Source organism: Pelobates fuscus, chromosome 13, assembly GCF_036172605.1.
Source record: "Pelobates fuscus isolate aPelFus1 chromosome 13, aPelFus1.pri, whole genome shotgun sequence".
NCBI lineage: Eukaryota > Metazoa > Chordata > Amphibia > Anura > Pelobatidae > Pelobates > Pelobates fuscus.
This window is the reverse complement of record NC_086329.1, coordinates 15,824,858-15,851,233: the sequence shown is the minus strand read 5'-3', so window position 1 is coordinate 15,851,233 and position 26,376 is coordinate 15,824,858. Positions and strand designations below refer to the sequence as shown.

Genomic DNA, 26,376 nt, shown 5'->3' with positions numbered 1-26,376 from the left:
CTTGCGAGTCCCAGGTGGCTCTCGGCCTGGGTGGGCAGACATTTGGTTGCACATGCTTCTTCACTGTCGATGCGCCCTGAGTATGTAGCATGCCTCTCCAGTGACGCCACGATGCTTTACTGGAGTTTGAGCCAGAATTGTTGAAAGATCTGGTTGAGCCATGTCAAGGTTTCAGCAACAAAGTCGCGTGAATCCCCCTGAATGGAACTCTCAGTGTGTAAATCCAAGTGAAGGTTGTCCGCCATTTTGATTTCTCAGATAGCTGGTCACTGCAACTTTTGCGTTGTGATGAGTGTCAGTAGATTTGCTTAACCAGCAGGGGAGGGGACCGGGATATGCCCCACCGGTCCAAAGGGGGGGGGAGGGGGGGAAAGGGGTGTAGTTGAACCCAGCCCAGAACCAGAGCGCGTGAAGATCGGCCACTTCTCCCTTGCTCCATTCCCAGCAGGCCACAACAGGACAAGTCCCCGTGTGAGGTAATAGACAGCTTGCCCGGGGTCCCCTGCTCTCAGGAACACTTAGAGTGGGCCGTGGTAGCCAGTAAATCGGGTATATTACACTTTTATTGATTATTAACGCAGGAGCTGAAGCTTTCCACGTCTGGCTAGGTTAGAGGTCAGGCCAAGCCCCAAGTTAAATTGATTTTAAAGCTTATACTGTCAATATAAATTGTTAGCTCACCTTAGGTGAGCCCTAGGCTGACAAATAACCTTGATACGTGAGAGTCTCCTAACAGTGTTTTCCTTGATGTTGGCAGGTGAGCTTTCACTTTAATAGCCGTTGCATTAAAACTATCTATTTTGGTTTAGCATAACTTACGTTCTTTCCTTTGAGACAAAGGATTTCATTATATAGCTACAGATATCATCCTGGGACAAAGGTAATTCTGGAATATATTACAACAAATGACAACAGAAATATTGAAATAGAATGAGACGTTCTTATTTTAAAATTATGAGAGATTGACCACCTTGAAAGGGGTCTGCTACTCACTGAGCAGAGTTTACTGGGGACAGGAAGTAGAGTGGGAGGAGATAAGAAAGCTGGGAAACAGGCACATAGCTGGGTTACAGTTACATGTGGTAGTGGGTGGATGGAAAGAGGAAAGGCTTAGTTGGTCTTGATTTTGTGCAACCTAAGAGATTTTCTTGTTTGAGTGGAGATGATGGGAGCATCAGCTCAAGATCAACTGTTCTGGAGGAAACTGTTCCTTCTAACAGCCAAGGGAACAGCTGAGGGAATAGCCACTCTAGTACTGGTGGGGATAAGAATGTAAGAATTGCTAGAGATGTTGTGGTGGTAGGGGACTCTATTATTAAGAGAGTAGATCGGGTAATCTGCCACTCTGTTCTTCGTAACTGGACAGTTTGCTGTCTCCCGGATGCTCTGGTCCAGCATGTTGCTGACAGAGTGGATGGATTATTGGGAGGGGCTGGAGATGACCCAGCTGTCATGGTCCATATTGGTACCAATGACAAGATCAGAACAGGGGAGGTATGTCATAGTAATACATATTCACATAACGTACAAGTGACTCATGATAGTAATGCTTACTAATGCAAGGAGCCTAAATAACAAAATGAGGGAACCTACACTAAGCAATATGACATAATAGGCATAACAGAAACCTGGAGGGATGAGACACATGACATATTATTTACGAAGAATAGAAAAAAAAAACAGGAAGAGTGATGGGGCATGTTTGTATGTTAACAATGAGTTGGAGCCAAATCTCAACCAAGTGGAACGTTACAAGGCAAATTTGGTATCTTTAAATTATCTATCTGCTTTGGATAAAGGAAGGGAAATCAATGATTGGTTGGAATATGTTATAAGCCTAATGTTTAACATTGATGAGGAAGAACAGCTGTTAAAGCAATTTGGGAAAGCTGCACATCTGGGCAACATGTTCATTCTAGGAGAATTTAATGACCTGGACATGAATCGGGATAGCAGGACTACTAGTTCCACAAGGCGAACCCGGTAAATTACACCTTCCTGTCACAGTTAGTACAAGCACCAACTAGAAAGGACTCGTCTGGATTTGGTTAGAACAAACAATATTGATCTTTTGACAAACATTCGAGTATGGAGCACTTTGGAAATATTGATCCTAATATGGTGTCTTTTGAAATAAACTCAAAAAACCAAATGCACATGGGGTATGCTAAAACATATAATTTTAAAACTGCCAATTTAAATAAGGTAAGGGAAGTTTTACAACTCACTGACTGGCATAAACTCTTTAGTGAAGATATAAAAAAATATCAGAAATGTACACTTTTATATACAACTGGGTAATAAATATAAAAGATACAAAATGAAACCAATGTTATGGGAAAGTAAACCAAGAGATTACAAATAAGAAAAGGACATTTAAAGCATTTAAATCCCACAAAACAGATACATCCTGTATAAGATATAAGGAAGCCAATCATATATGCAAAAAAGGCGATTAGATGGAGTAAACTAGAAAATGAGAAAGTGAGCAATGAAGAGAGCAAAATAAACACCCTAAAAATTGACTTAATAAAAAAATAAAAAAATAAAGTGTAGGTACACTGAAATCAGAGATGGTTGTGTTAGTAAATGAAGACCAGGAAAAGGCAGACATTTGAAATAACTATTTTTCCTCAGTATATATTACAGAGGAACCTATGGCAAGAGATATGCAAATGATTACTGCAAAAAACGTACGGGAAAATTTGTGATTGGATGATTTAGGACAAGGTGCTACTAAAGAAAGTTTATGTTAACAAAGCCCCGGGGCCTGACAGTATATATAATTAAACAGACGTCTACGTGCAAATGTGCTACGTTAGTCCAAGCTGCATGTGCTAGTTATGGACCCATTTAAAAATTAAATGTGTGAAACTATTATTACTCCTCATAAAGAGCTCGTAGCAACAAGGTTGAAGAACTAAAAATTGATATTTTAGGAGACGGTTTAAATACACAAGCAAAACATTAATCTTAAAGTGTATATTTCATGGGCCATTTATAATGAAAAACATGAATTTGCGGATGTTTTCCACACAATAATATGTACAATGATGGAGTCGGTAAAGGTCATGATTGAAAATATAGAGGTGAATTTTACAAGCTTATATTCAATTACTGCAGCTTACCATAGCCTTGAACGGTAAGTTAGTCTAGTGTAGAATAGGGTTATAAATCTAGTAATGGCTATATACCAGTGTCACTAGTACAAATCCCCTTCAGCAGCTGATTTATGTAGAAGAAGATTACATTCCAAAACTTCTTTTTTTTTTTGTACGGCTTGTAGAGAAAAGAATACATTAGTCAATGAATCAATGTACTTTTTGTGTAGAATACAATGGTGCTTACGGTCATAAACTAAAAAAATATAGTTTTAGATTGGAAAAAGCTTTTTTAAAATGGCTGAATATATTTAAAGATATTTAGTTAGCAACAAGTATTTAAATCTTGTCCACAACTTTTACGAATTGTAACCCTCTTGACTGACCGTTATTAAATGCTTCCCCCGATAAATTATGTTTCACCGTACAATGACTGACATTAGGGGTTATTAATATAGAGCAAATTTATTTGAAAGTTCTAGAAGTGCACTGATAAGGTCACTTTTAGAATTTGTTTAATGTCCTGGTTACAAAGAAAAAAAAAGTTAGATAAGCGTCATCATGTATTATATCATTTTATTCTATTCTATTATATGTGGACCCTGTAACGTTCACTAGGGAACCCTAACACGCAGACAGGACAGAGTAGAGAGAATTGCAATACCGATCCTTAGAATGGTCGGGTTATGCAAAAAGGGATAGTCAAAACACGAGCCGAGGTCAGGGGCAACAGAGAGATGGAATAACGAGAGTCAAATCAGTAACCAGGAAATCCAAATAAGTGCAACGCTCAATGGTAAACCAACCACATAAGGGCACTGAGTCAAGGGAGGGGTTAGCTTATATAGACTCAGGGTGTGGCTGATTGGCTAATCTCCAATTAGTGTTAACCACAACACGTGGGAGGAGTTTCTTCCCACTCTTGTGGTCTCGGAAGTCATCACTGTGTGCCGGGTAACATGACTAGGTGCAGCACACATATAAGGAAGCTGCTCTGGAGCGTGCAGTGTCAGACACACTGCCAGTATGGAGACAGGGACCAGATGACGCCACTCGCGGTGATGAGGTAAGCGAGATCGCCGTGAGCAGCACGGAGACAGGGGACCTGACAGACCCTCTACATAAAATAGTCAGCATTGATCTAAAATTGGGGGCAGTCAAGACATCCCACTTCTCTTGGCACAAACTTTTGTGACTATTTTCCTTGCACTATGCACAACAGTGTTGGGTCCTTCTGTTAAAACCCAACATATTCAGAAATGTACGGTCAATAAAATTGAACAGGTCCACAAACAAACCTCTTCTCCTTCCTTAATCTCTTCAGTTTGTGATATGGAATATTGAATATCGATGGTTTGTTTTCTGATTTGCAGTTTAAAATGTGTACTGTTTCCCTGCTAATACATATTATTGAATCGCTGAATTAATTTTGCGTATTAATTTGTGTCTTTTGGATATTTTTCCACAAAACACATAATATGTCTTATGAAACATGTTGTTATGACTAGCACCTCAGTGAGATACAACAAGAATGACGAAACACATCCATAAACAAGACAAGTTTTATTGGTTTCAAGGGAAATGAGATAAATTGCTTTATTTAAAAAGAGCATAGTTTAAATAAGAACCCAAGGAACAAGATAAACCAGTTCAGATATTTTAACAAACACTTTATCTACAATATGTTCGACATGTGACAAGCATTTATAAATTAGATCAAAGATCATAAGCCACGAAAAGGTTTCCATTTTTATAAGAAATGCAGAAGCTGTCATACTGGTAAAAATGTTAATAACCCTAGGAAAACAATATATATATACAGTGCATATATCATGAGTTTTTAATCTAAAATTAGAAAAATTTATTTTTTAGGCTTGTCTGTGTTGACTCCAGGATGTGGACAGAATTAAAAGAAAACTGAAAATGTAAAAAAAAAATTAAACCAGTAGTACGCTTTGGAACATTTTTTTATTTTTTTATTAAAACTATAGTTTTTCTCTTAATTTCAATACAAATATCAAAAAGACTCCAGGGAACTTATATTTAAAGATTTATACAAGTGTGCAAAACATGCATGCAATTGTAAATCTTAAAATGGGGCCATATAGGTAGATTTAAAAAATGGGGCCCCAGGTAGATTAAAAAAAGATTTAGAGTGGAATCACTTTCTCATACTATATATATCTTATACTAACCTTCCATTTTTTTTAAATTTATATTTAGGGGGAAAAAAGTCTTATACATTTACACATTTACTAGTTTCAAAATTATTTTAGAGGAGGTATGAAAAAAAACAATCCAATCCATCTTCAAGTATTGCAGCGCAATATTCAATAGAGTGGAGTATACTATGTACCGGGGCTATATAGAGTGGAGTATACTATGTACCGGGGCTTCAGTATACAATGTATCGGGGCTATATAGAGTGGAGTATACAATGTACTGGGGCTATATAGGGTGGAGCATACTATGTACCGGGGCTTCAGTATACAATGTACCGGGGCTATATAGAGTGGAGTATACAATGTAACCGGGCTTCAGTATACAATGTACCGGAGCTATATAGTGTGGAGTATACAATGTACCGGGGCTTCAGTATACAATGTACCAGGGCTATATAGAGTGGAGTATACAATGTACCGGGGCTATATAGAGTGGAGTATACAATGTACCGGGGCTTCAGTATACAATGTACCGGGGCTATATAGAGTGGAGTATACAATGTACCGGGGCTATATAGAGTGGAGTATACAATGTAACGGGGCTATATAGAGTGGAGTATACAATGTACCGGGGCTTCAGTATACAATGTCCCAGGGCTATATAGAGTGGAGTATACAATGTACCGGGGCTATATAGAGTGGAGTATACAATGTACCGGGGCTTCAGTATACAATGTCCCAGGGCTATATAGAGTGGAGTATACAATGTACCGGGGCTATATAGAGTGGAGTATACAATATACTGGGGCTATATAGAGTGGAGTATACAATGTACCGGGGCTATATAGAGTCGAGTATACAATGTACCGGGGCTATATAGGGTGGAGTATACAATGTAACAGGGCTATATAGAGTGGAGCATACAATGTACCGGGGCTATATAGGGTGGAGTATACAATGTAACAGGGCTTCAGTATACAATGTACTGGGGCTATATTGGGTGGAGTATACAATGTAACAGGGCTTCAGTATACAATGTACCAGGGCTATATAGGGTGGAGTATACAATGTAACGGGGCTTCAGTATACAATGTACCAGGGCTATATAGAGTGGAGTATACAATGTACTGGGGCCATATAGGGTGGAGTATACAATGTAATGGGGCTTCAGTATACAATGTACCGGGGCTATATAGAGTGGAGTATACAATGTAACGGGGCTTTAGTATACAATGTACCGGGGCTATATAGAGTGGAGTATACAATGTACCGGGGCTATATAGAGTGGAGTATACAATATACTGGGGCTATATAGAGTGGAGTATACAATGTACCGGGGCTATATAGAGTCGAGTATACAATGTACCGGGGCTATATAGGGTGGAGTATACAATGTAACAGGGCTATATAGAGTGGAGCATACAATGTACCGGGGCTATATAGGGTGGAGTATACAATGTAACAGGGCTTCAGTATACAATGTACTGGGGCTATATTGGGTGGAGTATACAATGTAACAGGGCTATATAGGGTGGAGTATACAATGTAACGGGGCTTCAGTATACAATGTACCAGGGCTATATAGAGTGGAGTATACAATGTACCGGGGCTATATAGAGTGGAGTATACAATGTAACGGGGCTTCAGTATACAATGTACCAGGGCTATATAGAGTGGAGTATACAATGTACTGGGGCCATATAGGGTGGAGTATACAATGTAATGGGGCTGCAGTATACAATGTACCGGGGCTATATAGAGTGGAGTATACAATGTAACGGGGCTTTAGTATACAATGTACCGGGGCTATATAGAGTGGAGTATACAATGTACTGGGGCTTCAGTATACAATGTACCGGGGCTATATAGAGTCGAGCATACAATGTAACGGGGCTATATAGAGTGGAGTATACAATGTACCGGGGCTATATAGAGTGGAGTATACAATGTACCGGGGCTATATAGTGTGGAGTATACAATGTACCGGGGCTTCAGTATACAATGTACCAGGGCTATATAGAGTGGAGTATACAATGTACCGGGGCTATATAGAGTGGAGTATACAATGTACCGGGGCTTCAGTATACAATGTACCAGGGCTATATAGAGTGGAGTATACAATGTACCGGGGCTATATAGAGTGGAGTATACAATATACCGTGGCTATATAGAGTGGAGTATACAATGTACCGGGGCTATATAGAGTCGAGTATACAATGTAACGGGGCTATATAGAGTGGAGTATACAATGTACCAGGGCTATATAGAGTGGAGCATACAATGTACCGGGGCTATATAGGGTGGAGTATACAATGTAACAGGGCTTCAGTATACAATGTACTGGGGCTATATAGGGTGGAGTATACAATGTAACGGGGCTTCAGTATACAATGTACCAGGGCTATATAGAGTGGAGTATACAATGTACCGGGGCTATATAGGGTGGAGTATACAATGTAACGGGGCTTCAGTATACAATGTACCAGGGCTATATAGAGTGGAGTATACAATGTACCAGGGCTATATAGAGTGGAGTATACAATGTAACGGGGCTTCAGTATACAATGTACCAGGGCTATATAGAGTGGAGTATACAATGTACTGGGGCCATATAGGGTGGAGTATACAATGTAATGGGGCTTCAGTATACAATGTACCGGGGCTATATAGAGTGGAGTATACAATGTAACGGGGCTTTAGTATACAATGTACCGGGGCTATATAGAGTGGAGTATACAATGTACTGGGGCTTCAGTATACAATGTACCAGGGCTATATAGAGTGGGGTATACAATGTAACGGGGCTTCAGTATACAATGTACCGTGGCTATATAGAGTGGAGTATACAATGTACCGGGGCTTCAGTATAGAATGTACCGGGGCTATATAGAGTGGAGTATACAATGTACCGGGGCTTCAGTATACAATGTACCGGGGCTATATAGAGTGGAGTATACAATGTACCGGGGCTTCAGTATACAATGTACCGGGGCTATATAGAGTGGAGTATACAATGTACCGGGGCTATATAGGGTGGAGTATACAATGTACCGGGGCTATATAGAGTGGAGTATACAATGTAACCGGGCTTCAATATACAATGTACCGAGGCTATATAGGGTGGAGTATACAATGTAACGGGGCTTCAGTATACAATGTACCGGGGCTATATAGAGTGGAGTATACAATGTACCGGGGCTTCAGTATACAATGTACCAGGGCTATATAGAGTGGGGTATACAATGTAACGGGGCTTCAGTATACAATGTACCGTGGCTATATAGAGTGGAGTATACAATGTAACGGGGCTATATAGAGTGGAGTATACAATGTACCGGGGCTATATAGGGTGGAGTATATAATGTAACGGGGCTTCAGTATACAATGTACCGGGGCTATATAGAGTGGAGTATACAATGTACCGGGGCTTCAGTATACAATGTACCGGGGCTATGTAGAGTGGAGTATACAATGTACCGGGGCTTCAGTATACAATGTACCGGGGCTATATAGAGTGGAGTATACAATGTACCGGGGCTATATAGGGTGGAGTATATAATGTAACGGGGCTTCAGTATACAATGTACCGGGGCTATATAGAGTGGAGTATACAATGTACCGGGGCTATATAGGGTGGAGTATATAATGTAACGGGGCTTCAGTATACAATGTACCGGGGCTATATAGAGTGGAGTATACAATGTACCGGGGCTTCAGTATACAATGTACCGGGGCTATATAGAGTGGAGTATACAATGTACCGGGGCTATATAGGGTGGAGTATATAATGTAACGGGGCTTCAGTATACAATGTACCGGGGCTATATAGAGTGGAGTATACAATGTAACCGGGCTTCAATATACAATGTACCGGGGCTATATAGGGTGGAGTATACAATGTAACCGGGCTTCAGTATACAATGTACCAGGGCTATATAGAGTGGAGTATACAATGTTCCGGGGCTATATAGGGTGGAGTATACAATGTACCAGGGCTATATAGAGTGGAGTATACAATGTACCGGGGCTTCAGTATACAATGTACCAGGGCTATATAGAGTGGAGTATACAATGTACTGGGGCCATATAGGGTGGAGTATACAATGTAATGGGGCTTCAGTATACAATGTACCGGGGCTATATAGAGTGGAGTATACAATGTAACGGGGCTTTAGTATACAATGTACCGGGGCTATATAGAGTGGAGTATACAATGTACTGGGGCTTCAGTATACAATGTACCAGGGCTATATAGAGTGGGGTATACAATGTAACGGGGCTTCAGTATACAATGTACCGTGGCTATATAGAGTGGAGTATACAATGTACCAGGGCTATATAGAGTGGAGTATACAATGTAACGGGGCTTCAGTATACAATGTACCAGGGCTATATAGAGTGGAGTATACAATGTACTGGGGCCATATAGGGTGGAGTATACAATGTAATGGGGCTTCAGTATACAATGTACCGGGGCTATATAGAGTGGAGTATACAATGTAACGGGGCTATATAGGGTGGAGTATACAATGTAACGGGGCTTCAGTATACAATGTACCAGGGCTATATAGAGTGGAGTATACAATGTACCAGGGCTATATAGAGTGGAGTATACAATGTAACGGGGCTATATAGGGTGGAGTATACAATGTACTGGGGCTTGGAGTTTACAATGTTCCTGGGCTTCAGTGCCTAAAACTACAGAAAATGACATTTCAGATGAACTTCATATGGGTAGTTACAGTGAGAATTCTTGGCAACCTATTCAGAAAGGTATTTGTATTGTAGCAATTAATTTTTAAAGCAGTATATAGAACATTTATATCTAAATACTGATCTTTAAAAAGTCATTTTAAGCCCCAAAACCACTTTATCTTAATGGTGCATAGGCCCTGTCCCTTTTCTTTGTCTAATGGAAACATAACTATTTTTGAGAAAAAGATCATTTTAACTTTCTCAGAGAACACACTTCCACTAGAGCATGTCCTCATTAAGACCTTCAAAGAACTTTACAGTCAGTATCAGCTGGCAAGAGGAGACAATCTAGGCACTTTATTACAAATAAGTTTAATGGAGTTTTTTGCTTTTTTAATTTTTTTTTTTTTTTAAAAGAGGGTCCAATAGTATAATGCATAAGAACACTCTCTAAGAGTAAAAATAAGTTTAATAATTGTAAATCTTAAAAAGTGTCCCTTCCTTAACGCGATACAGAGAAAATATTCTAAGCAGTTTATAAAATTAGGTGCTTTGGGACAAATCTGATATAACTGAGGTTCCTTATCTTTACATAATCATAGTTTGCATATGTAATGTGAGCATTTGCCTCTCTCCTGGCTATAAAACTTTCTGTAATACATTAACTTAAATTAAAATATTCAGAGTATTTGAATAGATTCTGATGATCACATCTGTCAAGTTGATTTATGGACAGGAGGTTGGGCTGAATGACCCAGCCCGGTGGCCAGGAACTTCATCTTTCAATGTCACACGTGAGCATAAACAAATATAACTTCAGCAAATCTTTGGCATAGGTCTATATACAACAAAAGGGTGTTAAGTACACTCTCCCTGCCCTTGGATACACAGTTCCTCATTTGATAAACATCTCGCATGACTGTTTAATGTGCACTGTACGTTAATAGCAGCACAGTTGACTTTCAGTTTCTTTAGATCTGAGGCTGGAATGGGTAACCTTCTTTTCAAATTGCCACGAACTAAGTATTGCTAAGCCAGAATAAGGTATGTTAGTATTTATTTACTACTTACTAAACTAAAATTAAAGTTACTTTGCATTTACTGTTTTTATCTTAAGTGGACTATGGTATAGAATGGAATATACTAAAAGATGTCTGAATGCCGTCCCTTAAAAATAGTGGCAAGCAATGCTTAATTACCTAACTGCCACTAAAGTATCGTGATTTCTTTAAGTATGCTAGTGGCAGAGGGTCACACAGTGTCGGGATTTGAAGAGTTAATTGTAGTTCATCACTTTACGTTCCTGTGTTTTGTTTATTTGCTTGTTTGAGTGGAACTCTTCATATATTGCTCTACGTCCTTCTAGCAAGGTTTTTAAGTTCCCTCAGCCAAACTTTTTTTCTTTTGTGGTATGCGATGTTTACAGTGTGCTAATCTGGAGTTACTGTACATGCCAAGCTATGTTTGTATTATACAACCACACAAAAATAAATTCAGCGCGGACGCAAAGTGACAATAGTCCAAAAGCAGCTTGAATACAAATACGATAAGAAAACTGGATAAAAATAGGGGGCAGCACTTCACTAATCCATGACAAGGTATATGTGGAGTGATAGTGAGGAATTTTCTTTGTCAGGCATTTCCCCTTGCCATGGTCGTTTGTATCAATTTGCAACTCTCTGTATTTCTCCTTGTCCCCAGACCAGCTGGCGAGTAGCCCCAATGAACGATACAAGACAAGGTTCAAAGTGACTTCTGAGCCTTTAACCCCTTAAGGACACATGACATGTGTGATATGTCATGATTCCCTTTTATTCCAGAAGTTTGGTCCTTAAGGGGTTAACAAGCCGTGTAACAAGTTAAATACAGCAGGAAACATGGGTGGTCGTTACAAGCATTATCCAATCCTAACAAAATCATCTATCTTATCTTAACATCTTAACCTATAGCAAGCTTGCAGGTGTATCTTCATGTTCGGACCTTGCTCAAAGCTAAATTTCACTATAACTACACACTTCAGATTACTATGCATGTGCACTACAAATTAAAGAATTTACTACTCAGTTCTAAATTACACATTACTATGCAGTTATGCAGTTATGATCAAAGGGAGAAACACAGGAAATAAGGCCAACAGCAGAAACATACAGGATATAACACCTGTTACTTGTTACACGATGTTCTATAACTCTTGTCTAGGGGTATATTCACTAAGCACTGGATATAGATAAAGTATATTATTTCAAATAGCTGACATGTTAACCAATTTTAAAGCTTAAGCCCTGGGTAAACATAGGCAAAGTGTATTATTCCCAACATGGAGAGAACCAGAGAAGAAATAATAGTTTAGTATTTAAAACTGTAGTGGTGATAGGTGAAATAAAAGATGGGCACTCATACTTTCCTGGAGCTTCAATACAGCTCCAGTCTATGCGTCTGGGCTGAATAATCCCCGCCTATGGGTCAAGTGCAGAGGTAATTCTTTGAATAGTAGGTGTGGTAGGGGGTATCCTCATAAAAAATAAACAAATAAAAATTGTATATAATGAAGTATGTAGTGCTATGGAGCAAGGGTAGGTAAAAACTATAAAATGTACACTCACGTGTAATGGAGCCGTAAAACATGGCTCCTCTGATAGCGCTTGAAGTGGTATGATCCCCACTCAAGGATACAGGTGTAAATATAAATTCTTCTGTCCGTGTATATGTGGAGATAAACAAACAGAACCACAATAGTGTACACCGTAAAAAGGAGTGTAAGCAGAAATAAATAAGTTAAACCTACTCACATGCTAAAGAGCAAGTTCCGGTTTGCTCAATCCAAAGCGCTTGGGTGGTATGATCCCCAGAAGGGATATAGCTCCAAACATTCCAACAGCAGCAAAGTTAGGTCCAATTAAAAAAATACTTTAATATTAAAAAATATAATAAAAGTAATACACTATATAATACAAAATAGTAATAAAAAAGCTATAAACAATACACTGAACGCATTTCTCCTTGGTAGACTGATTTTGAACGTTTGCCTACTGACAAAGAAATGATCAGTCTATAATTTTAATGGTAGGTGTATTTTAACAGTGAGAGACAGAATAAGGAAAAAAAAATCCAGAAAAAAGCATGTCAAAAAAGTAATAAATTGATTTGCATGTCAATGAGTAAAATAAGTAGTTGACCCCTTCGACTTAGTACTTGGTGGCAAAAGCCTTGTTGGCAATCAGACGTTTTTTGTAGTTGGCCACCAGGTTTGCACACATCTCAGGAGGGATTTTGTCCCACTCCTCTTTGCAGATCCTCTCCAAGTCATTAAGGTTTTAAGGCTGACATTTGGCAACTCGAACCTTCAGCTCCCTCCACAGATTTTCTATGGGATTAAGGTCTGGAGACTGGCTAGGCCCCTTCAAGACCTTAATGTGCTTCTTCTTGAGCCACTCCTTTGTTGCCTTGGCTGTGTCTTTTAGGTCATTGTCATGCTGACATACCCATCCACCACGCATTTTCAATGCCCGGGCTGATGGAAGGAGGTTCTCACACAAGATTTGATGGTACATGGCCCCGTCCATCATCCCTTTGATATGGTGCAGTTGTCCTGTCCCCTTAGCAGAAATACACCTCCAAAGCACGGTGGAGATGGTGATCTTGGGGTCATAGGCAGCATTCCTCCTCCTCCAAACATGGCGAGTTGAGTTGATGCAAAGGAGCTTGATTTTGGTCTCATCTGACCACAACACTTTCACCCAGTTCTCCTCAGAATCATTCAGATGTTCATTGGCAAACTTCAGACTGGCCTGTACATGTGCTTTCTTGAGCAGGGGGACCCTGCGGGCGCTGCAGAATTTCAGTCCTTCACGGCGTAGTGTGTTAACAATTTTTTTCATGGTGACTATGATCCCAGCTGCCTTAAGGTCATTAACAAGATCCTCCCATGTAGTTTCTGGGCTGATTCATCACCATTCTCATGATTATTAAAACTCCACGAGGTGAGATCTTGCATGGAGCACCAGACCGAGGGAGACTGACAGTTATTTTGTGTTTCTTCCATTTGCGAATAAATGCACCAACTGTTGTCACCTTCTCACTAAGCTGCTTGTCGGTGGTCTTGTTGCCCATTCCAGCCTTGTGTAGGCCTACAAACTTGTCCCTGACATCCTTGGACAGCTCTTTGGTCTTGGCCATGGTGGAGAGTTTGGAATCTGATTGATTGCTTCTCTGGACAGGTGTCTCATATTCCAGTTAACGAGCTGAGACTAGGAGCACTCCCTTTAAGAGAGTACTCCTAATCTCAGCTTGTTACCTGTATAAAAGACAGAAATCTTGCTGATTCATTGGGGATCAAATACTTATTTCACTCATTAACATGCAAATCAATTTATAACTTTTTTACATGCATTTTTCTGGATTTCTTTTTTGTTATTCTGTCTCTCACTGTTAAAATACACCAGCTAATTAAAATTATAGACTGATCATTTCTTTATCAGTGGACAAACGTTCAAAATCAGCAGGGGATCAAATACTTTTTTCCCTCACTGTAGAGAAAAGCCACTAGAGCCACTCACACTCAAAGCAAACACGAACACACACTCATCTAAAAACATGATGAGTTCACATTGACATAGACACTTGTCTCGCACACACACAGAGTTCAAACTAGCACACACCTTCATCTCACATCCTCACATGATGAGTTCACACTAACACTTGCCTATCACACTCGCTGAATTCACACTATGAAACCCACGTAATTCAAATATACTGAACTCACTCTGCTGCAAACACTGATAACAACGATAAAATATACGCACAAACCAATAAACAATATACATTTACAACACACGAGTCATTTACATACGCTACACAAAATAAGAGCCTCAAGCTAGCAAGATAAGCTAATTCAGAAACAATTTGGCGATTACGTACTCAATAATTAGAGCCAGATTGATAGGGTTATTGGAGTAATGTGACAGCCACAATATCTATTTTCAGTTTTCTTTTATTAAGTCGATTATAAAATGGCTGCCACTAATACACTGGTCCTCCGGTTGTATGTGTCTTTTTTATTTATTAATAGTTTGCCGGACTCTGCCTGTAACTGTGCATAGAGGTTGGCTTCTATATTGTGTGCAAAGCCTCAAATTCAGATGTGCCATCGCAGTCAGACAGGAGTAAGAGTCCAGAGGTTACCTAGGCCAGTAAAGGTTTATCCATATGTCACATATCTAGTCCATAACTACGGTGACATTGGGAATATAAATTAAACCTCACTCATAAGATCCATCGAGTTCTTCAGCTCTAGGCCAAAGAAACCCTTAATCCAACCAAGGTCTCTATTTAGAGAGCGTTCCAAATTATCCAACAATGTTAGAAAGACATTCCAAATGTTTTCACTACAACAAAAAAAAACCACAGTCTTTAATGCTGACTAATATCGATCAATCATTTGGTAAATTTTATAACAATATTAAATAATTTGGGAAGCTTATTAAATTGTGCCAATGTCAATAATGCAAACAGAAACCCATGAAGCAGTAGGGCACCACAGCAGCAGGGTCCTGACTGGTAAGTTTAATAAATAGTCACAATGAAAACAGGTAGGCACACTTAATATGCTAATAAAGAACAGAAAATAACAACTAACCTCGGGTGCTCACTCGTAGAAGGCCGTATTCCAAACAGGCCAAAAGAGTTACATTTATTGCTTGAACAAGGAGCACAACCACAAAAGTATATAGGAAAAGATGTTTATTACATGGGTCAAAATAATAGGCTCTCATAAACAGTATCAATGCATAAGAAAGACAATAAATGTACAATAAAGAATGCAATGCAATATCTATAAGTTCTTAAGTTGCATATAAGCAAATTGCCTAATGCATAAAAAATTATATATAAGTATACAAGACAGCTATATGAGATGCCAAATTCAATAACCCCCCCAAAAATAATAAATTACACAAAAATAAAGACAACATACCAGACCTAGTGAGAAGAAGGACAAGAGTCAACCAATACACCCCCAACGTTTCGGCAGAATGCCTTTATCAAGGGAGGTTTAATAAAACATGAATCCTTTTTCTCTCTCCACCAACTAGTCAATAGTTTGCATTTCCACAGTCCAATAGAAAGTAACGCATTTTCTCTGCACAGAGTAGCCTCTTTCTGCCTGCTACCAAATGAAGAAAAGGGTTTTGAACCACAATCTATGGATAACCACAAATCCACATGGGCCTCCACGTGGATTTGTGGTTAAGAGTTCAGTGTGGTTTTAAAACTTTTTTTTCATTTGGTTGCTGATTATAACTTAAACAGAGGAGTGAGCACCACTCAACTGCTTGCTTTGTCTTCACTGAGTGAGTAATTCAATTAATATTATGTATACTATTATCAAAAATTATAGATCAGGGGGGCGGAGCCTGACCGTCAATGGCGCCAGACGTGTGAAGCCTGAGCTCCCTCGCCCCTGGGCTACCATCCGCTTTCATTCGCCTACACACCACTGACACCCGGCGTTAAAATACCCCCTTACTCACAGACATTCCCCCCACGACACCCGAGATGGGCGGCACAAAGAAAAAGAAGGACCAAACACCCTCGGTCGCCACGCTCTTTCAAACTCCCAGAGAACGCCAGCGGCCATCTTCCCCACGAGGCCACACGGACTCCGACTCCGATAGCGGGGGAGAAGACGGGCACACAAACCCCCACACCCCACTCACCAAAGGAGACCTCCGCCAAATGTTGCAAGAAGCAACAAACGAGATCAAAGCATACACAGCGGCGGAATTAGACAAACACATTACCGGCCTGAAAACAGACATAGAGACGCTGGCAGCCAGGACTCACAAAACAGAGACCGGTTTAGCAGAAATCACCTCCAGGTCTCGATTCCATGACCAGGAAATGACCCACCTACACGACAAAATTCAACAGTTGGAGGACGGCGTGGAAGATTTGAATAACCGGTCCCGCCGGAATAACATACGGCTGCGCGGCCTACCAGAAGCTATAACGGCGGAGGCCCTACGCCCGACCATACAGGATCTCTTTGTGACCATGTTACCAGAGGCCTCAGAATTTGAGCTCACAATCGAACGCATTCACAGAGCACTGCGTCCCCCCGCCTTTAACCCCCAAGCCCCTAGAGATGTCATCCTCAAAATGCTGCACTTCAACATCAAAGAGCAACTCATGGGTAAAGCGAGGACAAGTCCCCCCCAAGTACAAGGCCAAACGGTCCAATTCTACCAGGACCTAGCCCCCTCTACCCTACGAAAACGCAGGGAACTGAAACCGCTAACCGCAGCCCTCACCCAACAGGGCTGGAAATACATGTGGGGGCACCCCTTCAGATTAACGGCAAAAAAAGGCAACCACACCTGCACGCTGTTTCGAGTCGCCGACATGATCGATTTCGCCAAAGACCTGGGACTCACCCTCCATTCCGAAGAGGACACAGAAGACACCATCCCCGGGCACACTCACACGTGGGACTCTAACCCACTACCACCACGCCAACAGGGCAGGAAACGCCAAACATCAAACAACAGGGCTCAACTACAACAGACAACCTGAAGACCCAAAACCTCAGACACAGGTACCCTCTGCATCCACCTATTCCCCCGACAACTAGGCCCGAAACCCACGATGCTCCCCCTGCCACCGAAAGACCCCCATTCCAGGTCAGAACCCCGGGTCCCCCACCACGAGACCTGGGTATAAACCCGAAACCACCAGGGGCAACCCAGGGCACCAAGACAAGGGGCTCCGCAACAGCCCACAGACCCCCCACTATGTGTACCTCTCTGCTCCACTCTCTCGGCGGGTCTGCCCTCAGTGCTTCCACCCCATCTATAGCATGCCAGACGGACACAAAGCACCCGGCAGCGGCAGACAGCGGGAAAGGGCCACACAGAAAGAGCCTCTCAAAGACACACACAGCAATGATACCATACCTATCCATCCTTAAGGGGCCAACCCACGGATTCCAATCTAGGAAGCAAGATCCATCGTACCCCCCTTCTCGGAAGCCACAACCAAGACTACATAAAAGAACACAGGGAGACCATGAAGATCCCAACCGGGCATGGACTTGGAACTGACCACTCAAAAAATACCAGACTGCTGATCCCGTCCCACCCCCCCGCAGCCTTCCCCAGGCGACCCAATTCGCACAAAGGCATCCCAATTGGCCCGGTCAGCGAGGAACAGGGATGTAAAGACATTAATCGCAAGTACCAGGCACTGTTTTCCTCTTTTTTTTTTCTTTTTTCCCTTTTTTTTTTTTTCTTCTTTTATTACTGTGAGGCAACAGGCTCGTATCTAAAATGGTCACAGCCGTTAAAGATCATCCTCTAAGCAAGGAACCTACCCACTGGTAGGACTGAGACAGACAACTAGTAGGGGCCGGGAGGGCGGGGGAGAGGAGACGGAAGACTAGGGACAGCCAAGACACCGTTATGACAGCAGCCAGACCGTCCCCACACCCCTTTAACCAGAGCCCAAATACGGCCCTGAACCACCTAGCAGGGGACACACCAGTTTCCAACAGATGGTCCACACCACCAAGGACAGTTAGGGGGAGACTTAGGGAGAAAATTGATAAACCTGGACCTACCCCACCCAGGCCCAAGGCAAACTGACGGACCTAAGCCAAATAAACCACCAGATAGGGCGACAAAAGCTCACCACACGAATTACTGACAGGTTAGGCACCCCCACGCCCACCCCGACCACCAGCACCCCTTGCCACAACTAGCCCAATGGACAACACCAGACCAGGGGAACAAGGTAGATATCTACTAAGTCATACGCAAGGCCTACTAAGGCAACTAAAGTTCAAGAATCCTGTATATAGTTTAAATGTTTAATAAATGTTGAATTGTATGGTATGCTTCTCTACGAACTCCTCAAAGACAAACAACGCGGAGGCGACATAAGCCCTCGCCCCATGACGTCACACTGACACCCTTACAAGACCACGGACACACCTCTCCAACAACCCCTACACATACGAAAGGGAACAATACAGACACGTCCCTCCTCACAACACACACCAACACGTGCTAGACGACCACACAACAAACACAACCATACCAACCTGACACTAAACACAACCCAACTGGCTAAACGCCGCCCAACAGCAATATACCATCTAACACGAACGCAAAGCCCAGGGGGAGGGGCCCCGACTCACATGGAGGCCCAACTCCCCTTTGAACCATCTACCACCATAACCCAATCGAATACACACTTTACAGTCATAACCCACCCCCCCATAACACCCGGACACACCGTTCCTCACACAACGAGTCCGGAGTCACTCCACCCCTACAACACCTGGCACACCACAATTAAGACCAGGTAAATACGACAGACACTTGGTCTTCCTCACCCTCCCTAAAACCAAACCCCCCCCCCTCCTCTCTCCCTTTTTTTTTTTTTTTTTCACTTCTCTCCCTTCCCCTACCCCACCGCCCCACGCAATGGCCACAGGGGCCACCCGCCCCGAATCACCACACTTAGGACCAAAGGGTCAACCCAAATCTAGCCTTCTGACATGCACGTCCATAAACTGCAAAGGCCTTAATAGCCCCACTAAACGCCGCCAAGTTCTCCGCTGGGCCAACAGATCCAAGGCAGACATATTGTTCCTCCAGGAAACCCACTTTCCCCAATCCAAACCGCTCCCTCTCCTGAGCCGACACTACAGCAAATACTACACAGCAAGCGCCCCGACGGGCAAGCAAGGCGGAGTCGCTATCATGATTCGCAAATCATGCCCCCTAGTGATCCAACAAACACACCAGGACCCACAGGGTCGTTACCTTACGATAGCGGGACACATAGGTCCGCAAAAATATGCCTTTACCTCCCTCTACGCACCAAATGGCCCAACCACTACATTTTGGAGTTCCATACAGGCCCACCTTAAACTATTCCCATCACATCACCTAATCATTGGCGGAGACTTCAACGCCACTCTCCACCCAACTGAAGATAGACATAGAGCAGGCCCGACAACCTGCGATCTACCCCCTACAACTAAAACGGACAAACTCCTACTCTCATTCGTTACCAACTCCCGCTTAATAGACATTTGGAGGACCCAACACCCCACAACGAAGGACTATACATTTTTTTCACACCCCCACCGATCACACTCAAGAATAGACATGTTCCTGGTATCCCCTTCCCTCCTCCCACATACAAAAAACACCAACATCGGATCAATAACTTGGTCGGACCATGCCGACATCACTCTCACTATTGAACTACCACACATAACAAAACCATGGTCGTGGCGTTTGAACCCTACACTCCTCCATGACCCTGGTACCGTGAAGGCCGTCCAGATGGCACTCTCCGAATACTTTGAAATCAACACACCCTCAGCCACAACGGAGGGGGTCCTCTGGGCGGCACACAAAACGGTTATTCGAGGTACGCTCATCAACCTCGCCTCCATCCGGAAAAAACAACAACTACGTAGCCTAGAACAAACACTTATCCGATTACGAACACTAGAATACAAATTCAAACAAGACCCAACCACGGAAACACAAAAACAAATCACAACATGCCAAACTGAGCTGAAAAGCTTCATGGCAAAAGACGCAACCAAGGCCCTACAATGGACCAAGCAACTATTTTATGAAAAGTCTAATAAAGCTGACACCCTACTAGCACGCAGACTACGCCAACGCATCGCACATAACCAAATCCACCAAATCCTCACTCCCGACGGACAACTGCGAACACTCCCACAGCAAATAGCAGAAGTTTTCCATACGTACTTCACCAAGTTATACGATCATAACCCACAAGCACGCTCAGAACCACAAGCCCTCAGGGACCTGATAGATAGATACCTACACTCGACTACACTGCCATCTCTCTCACAAACAGCAGCTAACCAAATCGCATCCCCAATCACGGAGGAGGAAGTAGCGAAGGCAATCAAAGGTCACAAACCAAATAAATGCCCAGGCCCAGACGGTTACACAGGCTTATATTATAAAACATTCGCAAACACATTGACCCCCCACCTCTGCAATCTATACAACAAGATTATGGAGGGAGACCCGCTACCGCCAGAAATGTTACAAGCTAACATATGCTTACTCCCGAAACCACAGAAATCCCATCTCGAACCTGGCCACTTCCGCCCGATCTCCCTCTTGAACGTGGATATCAAACTATTCACCAAAATCCTCGCCAACCGTCTGAACCCACACCTGCACAAGTTAATCCACCCAGACCAAGTTGGTTTTATACCCAACAGACAAGCAGGCGATAACATTAGACGAACATACGACTTAATTTGGACGGTGACAGCACGACAGATTCCCACCCTAATTTTATCACTCGACGCCGAAAAGGCGTTCGACCGCTTGCTATGGCCATTCCTATTCGCCACGCTACATAAATTCGGCTTCCCACGCCCCTTCTTCAACGCCCTACAATCTATGTACGCAACCCCAACGGCCAATCTCCTCCTACCACTCACCCCTCCCCCTGTCATGCCTTAACTATGGTATCCTCTTACTTCCTGGTTCCACGGAGCCTAGCCACACCCCTTTATGACACGGTCTGCCTATTTAATCTGACTGCACCAGCTGATCAGGGCTGGATTATTGAACTACGTTCCTTACTCACAACCCGGCTACAACTTCGTTGTGAAAGCCTCTGCTACCAGACCGGACTGAAAGACTCTGCAAAGTTCCCTTCACCTCTCCTCATCCACGACTAAAGATTAAACACTCTTCATACGCCTCTGAGGAGATCTCGGGAACCAGTGTTCTATATGCCGGAAGCTAAGTAAAACCAATGTGATAAGAGTTGCATCTAAAAGCTGTTATTACCTGTCTCCAAAAATCCTTCGGAAAAAACAATCCCGTTACAGCTAACTTCAACTCATACTTCATATCAGTTATCTGCATCTGTCTTGCTTCAGTTAAAGTATGGAACAGCTATTGTAATTACTTATCACCTAAACCGTTAACTCTACTAAGAGACTCCTTATTGATTCAGTGTCTGCAATTTACTATCGTTTACTACTTAAAGCTACAGTGCCTGTAACTGTGGACTTCAGTTATCATTTACTACTTAAAGCTACAGTGCCTGTAATTGTGGACTTCAGTTATCGTTTACTACTTAAAGCTACAGTACCTGTAAATTGGAATTAAAGTCTTTACCTTTTACTTTCTTTAATAAATATTCAAACTATACGAAATCTGCAGTTGTGTTCCTTCATAACAAATGTTTAGACGTGACAGAATAATCCAGCCATTGTAATGGATCCAGCAGATTTCGATTCTACTATAGCTACGCTGAATCAAAGAGTTAATGCACTAGCCCAAAGTGTGCAAGACCTGCAAGTTACTAATGAAAGACTTCTCACTTATATCAGAGATTTACAAACTCATACTCCTCATACTACTCTGCACTCGGCTAGTGATCCTGCTGTGTGTAACCCTGAAAAGTTCTATGGAGATCGTTCCAGATACAGGGAGTTCCTCAACTCTTGCAAACTTTTAATTGCTTTGAAACCTAGATCCTATCCTACAGAAAGAACTAAAGTTTGTTCGGTTATTTCCTTTCTAAGAGGTGAACCTATGTCATGGGCTCATTCCTTTCTGGAAAACGATGACCCCATTTTAGATTCACTGGATGAATTTTTTGAAGCCATGTCTCTTCTCTATGAAGATCCTAACAAACAAGCTACAGCTGATTTAACAATCAGAACACTACAGCAAAGAAATAGACCCGTTGAAGATTACATTGCTGAATTCAAAAGATGGGCTATAGAAACGCAATGGAATGACATCACATTGCGCAACCAATTTCGAATTGGTTTATCGGAAGCTGTAAAAGATGAATTATCTAGAACAGAACTCCCTACTAATTTGAACGCTCTAATTCGCCTATCAATCAGCATTGACAGAAGATTAAGAGAAAGAAATGCCGAAAAAGCCCTTTCACATTCAAAAGACCGCAAACCTTTCACTCCCTCAAAAGCTCCAGATAAGACTTCCATACCAAGTGAACCTATGGAAATAGGGGCTCCAAAGCCTCCTGACAACCCATCTGAACCAATCGAACCTATGGAAATAGGGATAATAAGAAGTCCCCTCACTCCTGAAGAGAAAAATCGAAGACGTCAATTAAACCTATGCATGTATTGTGCCTCTCAAGTTCATTTAGTCTCTGATTGTCCTTCATTGAAACGGATAAAAGGCAGAAGGCAGTCTCATGCCTCTTCCATCCTAAGTGTACTTCCCTCTACAGCAAATACTCAAATGTCCCCTATCGTTCTTGTATTACAGTGGGACAATAAAAGAATCATAACCAAGGCTGTTATCGATTCCGGTGCAAATGGAGTATTCATCGACTCAGCCTTTGTAACAAAGAATAAAATTCCTTGTGTTCGTAAAAGAACTTCTGTACCTGTTAAAGTGATTGACGGGTCCCTCATCTCATCGGGACCAATACTTCATGAATCCGTCCCTCTAAAAGTAACCATCAATCATACTCATACGGAAAGTCTTATATTTGATGTTATCTCATCACCATTTTTTCCTATTATATTAGGGATCAACTGGTTAAGGAACCACAACCCTCAAATCTCATGGTTTCCTTTCTCTCTCACCTTTAACTCACATTATTGTAAAGAAACATGTTTACAGCAAATTCCAATTCTTCAGTCTACGAAAGAACCAGCTAAAACCTCATGTTGTTCTGACACCGAACTGGAGTCTCCTCCTCCTACAGTCATTGGTGAATTAAAGAGAAAGTTTACAACAGCTCCTATCCTTCAACTTCCAAATCCTTCATATCCTTATGTCCTTGAAACGGATGCTTCGGAATTTGCAATTGGAGCTGTCCTTTCTCAACACAAAACTCCTCAAGAACCTCCTTTGCCTAAAGTCATTGGAATCTTATCTTCTCTTATTGACGACATTAAAGGTCTCAGTGAAGATGCTCTTGAACTTCCTAAATCAATGAAATTATCCAAGAAAAACGGTCTCTACTATTTTAAAGACCGGATTTATGTACCTCCCTCTTTCAGAATTAAAATACTTGAATTTATTCATGATTCTCCTCTGGCAGGTCATCCAGGTATGAAAAGGACCCTTGAATTGTCTAAAAGATACTGTTGGTGGCCTCGTCAAGACCAAACTATCGAATCTTATGTCAAATCTTGTTCTGTATGCCAAAGATCCAATCAATTGTCCTTGTTGAAGCCTCATCATCCTGACCCTTTCCAAAGAAATGTCACTACTTCTCCTGATCCCATATTGGTCCAGGGTGAAGAAGAATACGAAATTCAAAGTATACTGGATTCAAGGATCCATAGTGGCTCCTTACAATACCTCATCAGATGGAAAGGATATGGAATTGATGAAGATACATGGGAAAACTCCTCTGTCGTTCATGCTGACAAATTGGTTTCCAAATTTCACAAGCGTTACCCTTCTAAACCAAGTCAATAGCACCCAGAGGTTGCTCATTAAAGAGGGGGTACTGTCATGCCTTAACTATGGTATCCTCTTACTTCCTGGTTCCACGGAGCCTAGCCACACCCCTTTATGACACGGTCTGCCTATTTAATCTGACTGCACCAGCTGATCAGGGCTGGATTATTGAACTACGTTCCTTACTCACAACCCGGCTACAACTTCGTTGTGAAAGCCTCTGCTACCAGACCGGACTGAAAGACTCTGCAAAGTTCCCTTCACCTCTCCTCATCCACGACTAAAGATTAAACACTCTTCATACGCCTCTGAGGAGATCTCGGGAACCAGTGTTCTATATGCCGGAAGCTAAGTAAAACCAATGTGATAAGAGTTGCATCTAAAAGCTGTTATTACCTGTCTCCAAAAGTCCTTCGGAAAAAACAATCCCGTTACAGCTAACTTCAACTCATACTTCATATCAGTTATCTGCATCTGTCTTGCTTCAGTTAAAGTATGGAACAGCTATTGTAATTACTTATCACCTAAACCGTTAACTCTACTAAGAGACTCCTTATTGATTCAGTGTCTGCAATTTACTATCGTTTACTACTTAAAGCTACAGTGCCTGTAACTGTGGACTTCAGTTATCATTTACTACTTAAAGCTACAGTGCCTGTAATTGTGGACTTCAGTTATCGTTTACTACTTAAAGCTACAGTACCTGTAAATTGGAATTAAAGTCTTTACCTTTTACTTTCTTTAATAAATATTCAAACTATACGAAATCTGCAGTTGTGTTCCTTCATAACAAATGTTTAGACGTGACACCCCCATTAGTTAAAATTCAAAACGGAACCAGACAGGGTTGTCCACTCTCCCCCATACTATTCGCCCTCTCCCTAGAACCCCTCCTACAAACGCTAAGACAAACCCCCCAAATAACTGGAATTTCGATCCGCACGGAAGAATTCAAAACAGCCGCATACGCTGACGACATCCTCTTAACAATCACCAATCCAACCGAATCCTTACCACCTTTATTGACTGCACTAGACGACTACGCAAGAGTATCGGGATATAAACTCAACATAGACAAAACCGAAACCCTGCCAATTCACATAAAACCCCAGCATCTTCAACACTTAACAAACACCTACCCATTCGACCTTTCTAGCACAACCATAAAATACCTAGGCACCCGCCTACCCAAGGACCTATCCCTAACATACCACCTGAACTACACTCCGCTAATACAGACAGCCACTCAAGACCTAGGTTCCTGGGCAAACCTATCTATCTCCTGGCTGGGTAGACTAGCTTCCGTAAAAATGAATTTACTCCCCAGATTTCTATATCTCTTCCAGGCACTACCTATTCCACTCATCACCAAAGACTTCAAAACCCTGCAAACTAAAATAGATCGATTCATATGGGCCATTAAGAGGGCCAGGATTAAACGGGCAACGCTGTACGTCCCGAATAGGGCTGGGGGACTCGGCCTCCCTCACTTCATGCACTACTACCACGCAACCCAAATAGCTCAGGTGCAACACCTACACGCCCCTTACGGTATAAAACGCTGGGTAGACCTAGAGCACACGATCTTTGGAAGGGACTTCCCCTCACTACACATTTGGCTACCCAAACAAGCCAGGCCTCAAATCCAGAACACTTCCCCAGCGATCACGAACTCCATCAAAATCTGGGACAAAATCACGACCAAATGCTCGCTTATAACAAACCCCTCCCCGTTAACACCAATCCTCCCCCCCCCCTCTTTTTTTATTTTTTTTTATTTTATTTTTTTTCTCTCTCTTCTTCTCTTTCTCTCTTTCTCTGTCACCCAGCCCACTCACTCCTCCCTCCTCCACCAAGCCTTAACCCCCTATAACCACTCCCAAAGAAAGAATACAACCAAAGATATAAACCCCTCCTACCCCAGGCGACCGACCACGATCACTAGCA

General features: G+C 42.1%; 1 long non-coding RNA gene across 1 annotated transcript in view; it reads left to right on the top strand.

Moving 5' to 3' along the window:
- Positions 1–10,812: 10,812 nt before the first annotated feature.
- LOC134583557 (uncharacterized) overlaps positions 10,813–26,376 on the top strand; it is a 30,414-nt gene continuing 14,850 nt past the window's right edge. The window contains exon 1 of the long non-coding RNA XR_010086321.1: positions 10,813–11,002. This is a non-coding gene — a long non-coding RNA (uncharacterized LOC134583557). The remainder of the gene's footprint in view (positions 11,003–26,376) is intronic.